General features: G+C 54.7%; 1 long non-coding RNA gene across 1 annotated transcript in view; it reads right to left on the minus strand.

Annotated features, from left to right (window-relative positions):
* Nucleotides 1–2752, minus strand: part of LOC122541398 — a 13498-nt gene extending 10746 nt beyond the window's left edge. Inside the window, exon 1 of the long non-coding RNA XR_006309591.1 lies at nt 2593–2752. This is a non-coding gene — a long non-coding RNA (uncharacterized LOC122541398). The remainder of the gene's footprint in view (nt 1–2592) is intronic.
* Between the last annotated feature and the right edge of the window lie 208 nt (nt 2753–2960).

Below are 2960 nucleotides of genomic sequence, written 5' to 3' on the forward strand. Positions count from 1 at the left end.
GGGTGGGGGGAGTCTGCGCACCGTCGCCAACCCACTGGGAACTGGCAGGAAAAAACGGCGGGGGAGGGGGGCTGGGGGGGGGGGGGGGGTGGGGAGCAGAGGGAGAGAGAGAGAGAGAGAGCGCGCCTGTTGGGAGGGAGGGTGGTCACTAACGTGGCACACAGCCCCTTCCTGGAATGGGATGGGATGGGAACCAGGACTGCTTCTGCCCCATCAAGGGGTCATAACCGCACCCAGGGCTGCCCCAGGTCAAGGGCAGACGCCCAATGGGTGAACCAAGCTGGGCACCGCGGCTGCGCAGAGGACCCCCCCCCCTCTCTCTCTCGTGTTTTGCAAAGGAGCGGAGGTGGTGGTGGAGAGGGGGCTCCGAGAACGAGAAACGGGGGACACCGAGCAGCACTCTGGGCTGGGGCAAGGTCCCGTGGTTATTAGAAGGACCTCTGCCAAGGTCAGAAAGCCAGACCTTGGATCAGCAAGGAGAGGCGTAGCTCAGTCTGTGCACAGATAGACACTGTCCCTTATCGGGCCATAGATAGCTCTCTCCTCCCCCACCCCCCTCCTTCAGAACCACATGGTAAAGCCTAAGACAGCTCTCAGCTTCCACAAGGTTACTGCAGGGACAGGGCAGCTGCTCCACACCGGTGCTCAGAGAGACGGTGGGGCCCACCTCGCTCCTGCACCTCCCCTCCTCACCCCCCTGCCTCTACTGCTCTGGGCTTCAAAAGGGGGACAAAAAGAATAAACTTCTCTTTCCAAAAAATAGCCCGAGGAGGAATGAGGCAGCTTTCGGCTGAGTGTGTCCAGGAAACGCTGGCCTCAACAGCTGGGGTGGGGAGGGAGAGACAGTGACGCAGGACGGGGCTGGGGGGACACAGCGCCAGAGAAAAAAAGAGAGATAGAGACAGAGAGACAGACAGAGAGAGAGCGCGAATAAGTGTGCAAGAGACACAGAGAGAGGAAAGAGAGAGAGAAAAGAGAGAGAGGGAGAGCATGCATGAGAGAGAGGGAGAGGGAGAGCATATATGAGAGAGAGAGAGAGAGGGAGAGTATGCATGAGAGAGAGAGAGAGAGAGACCACATGAGAGACAGAGTGCACAAGAGCACACATGAGAGAGAGAGAGAGAGAGAGAAAGCAAGGAAGGAAGGTGGAAATAATAAAATAGAGTGGGGAGTGAGAGTGAGACAAGGAGAAAGGAACAGTGAGAGGTGGAGAAAGGAAGGAAGGTGGAAATAATAAAATAGAGTGGGGAGTGAGAGTGAGACAAGGAGAAAGGAACAGTGAGAGGTGGAGAAAGGAAGGAAGGTGGAAATAATAAAATAGAGTGGGGAGTGAGAGTGAGACAAGGAGAAAGGAACAGTGAGAGGTGGAGAAAGGAAGGAAGGTGGAAATAATAAAATAGAGTGGGGAGTGAGAGTGAGACAAGGAGAAAGGAACAGTGAGAGGTGGAGAAAGGAAGGAAGGTGGAAATAATAAAATAGAGTGGGGAGTGAGAGTGAGACAAGGAGAAAGGAACAGTGAGAGGTGGAGAAAGGAAGGAAGGTGGAAATAATAAAATAGAGTGGGGAGTGAGAGTGAGACAAGGAGAAAGGAACAGTGAGAGGTGGAGAAAGGAAGGAAGGTGGAAATAATAAAATAGAGTGGGGAGTGAGAGTGAGACAAGGAGAAAGGAAGAGTGAGAGGTGGAGAAAGGAGATGTGAAGGGAGAGGTAGAACGATGGGAATTGTGAGGGAGGAACAAGATGGGACTTTGCAAGCAAAGGGCAGAGTGCTCATTACAGTATAACTAGTGTGCATGCAGGCAGGCCATTCGGCCCACTGAGTCGACACTGACCCTCCAAACAGCATCCCACCCAGACCCTGTAACCCGGCATTTTCCACGGCCAGTCCACCCTAATCTTTGGACTGTGGGAGGAAACCAGAGCACCCCGAGGAAACCCACGCAGACACAGGGAGACAGTCACCCCCCTAGGGGGGAGTCAAACCCGGGTCCCTGGCGCCCTTCGGCAGCGGTGCTAACCTTGCCCACATTCTCGCTTACGGATATTCCCGTAAGATCAGCGAGTGACCAAAACCCCAAGCAGGCGCTTGGCCAAGGGGACAGAGTCTAGCAAATGCAGTGGATGTCATGGTGGAACGGGATGGGGCTGACGTTTTGGGGGGGGGGGGGGAAGCAAAAGAGAGGATTAGGAAAAGACAACAGCACCGCGGGCAGGAGGGAGAGAGAAAAAAAACCGAGACGTGAGGCCGACGCACAAACAGAGGGAGCGCTGCGGGGGGGAGGGGGGGAGCTGGGTGGACAGACTACCTTAAAGCGGGAGCAATGGGCCAGGCCTGACAGGAGGGCAGAGTCAGGACGTGAGAGGTAGTGATCACAAGGTGGAATATATTGAAAAATAAAACAAACAAAAATAAACCTGCGGTGCCTCAGACAGGACGGTCCGGCTAACGCTGCCCAGGAGGGTAATCAACCCCGACCGGGTCCTCATTCGGATTTTCTTTCTCTCTTTTTGTTTTTTTTTGCTCAAACCCTGTTGCTGTTGAACGAGCGACAGTGAGTAGAGAGGAGACTGTCAGTTCCGTTAGCGGCCTACCTGCAGAGGTGGGAGTGGTGGGCGAGTTTGCCTGGCTGTTCTGGGACGCAGCAGTTGCACTGACGGCCGTCTTAACAGCGTAAATGTTAGCTTCCTCCTGGAACTTACCAATGTTCTTCTTATAGCGGATTCGCTTGTTTCCAAACCAGTTGGACACCTGAACGGGATGAGGATGATGAGGAGGATGAGGAGGATGAGGAGGAGGGTGATGATGATGATGAGGAGGAGGAAGAAGAAGCAATGTCACCAGGCCGTGTCTTCGCAACCCCCCCCCCCCCACCCCACCCCCACCAACAACGCGCACACTCACACACACACACACACACCCCAAACGCCTGCCAAGGCTCGACACATCGATTCGGCAAAGA

The sequence above is a fragment of the Chiloscyllium plagiosum genome, chromosome 37, assembly GCF_004010195.1.
Source record: "Chiloscyllium plagiosum isolate BGI_BamShark_2017 chromosome 37, ASM401019v2, whole genome shotgun sequence".
Lineage (NCBI taxonomy): Eukaryota > Metazoa > Chordata > Chondrichthyes > Orectolobiformes > Hemiscylliidae > Chiloscyllium > Chiloscyllium plagiosum.